The sequence below is a fragment of the Aricia agestis genome, chromosome 4 (assembly GCF_905147365.1).
Source record: "Aricia agestis chromosome 4, ilAriAges1.1, whole genome shotgun sequence".
NCBI lineage: Eukaryota > Metazoa > Arthropoda > Insecta > Lepidoptera > Lycaenidae > Aricia > Aricia agestis.
Genome location: NC_056409.1, coordinates 22,125,953 through 22,126,510, shown reverse-complemented (window position 1 = coordinate 22,126,510; position 558 = coordinate 22,125,953).

The window sequence follows — 558 nt, the reverse complement described above, 5'->3', positions numbered from 1 at the left end:
GATAACATAATAAAAAACTTACAAAATGTCAAACTACAAGTTTGTGATGCTTTTCACCACAACATAAATTACTGATGTTGCTTTCCTTCTGATTAAAAATTAGAAGTTTTACAGTAATGCGGATTTTTAGAGGCTTCGGAGGAAGCTTATATTAGGTAGGTGGCGTTAATGTCGATTATATGTCAAACGTTAAAATGATGATAGTTTTTCAGTAAAAGATAATGCGAATTATAGCAATACTTAGCAGATAAAATTAAACAGAACGTTCCTTCGAGTAGCATATCGTTTAAAAGAATTTATGATAGTGTACCAAATATTATTTAGAATTTACCTTCTAAATATTTTATGCAACTATTCAATTTTATCGTCTTAAAATTATGACAAAATATATTTGTATAGGCATATTAATAGTATAGCTAGATTATGTATTATAATTTTCTATTTGTGTTTTATAGAAATGTTAATATTTCCAAATGAAATACATTAGAAATAAAAATGTGACAGAAATATATGTTTTCTTTGAGTTATCCTTTTAGAAATTATAAGATATTTTAAGGT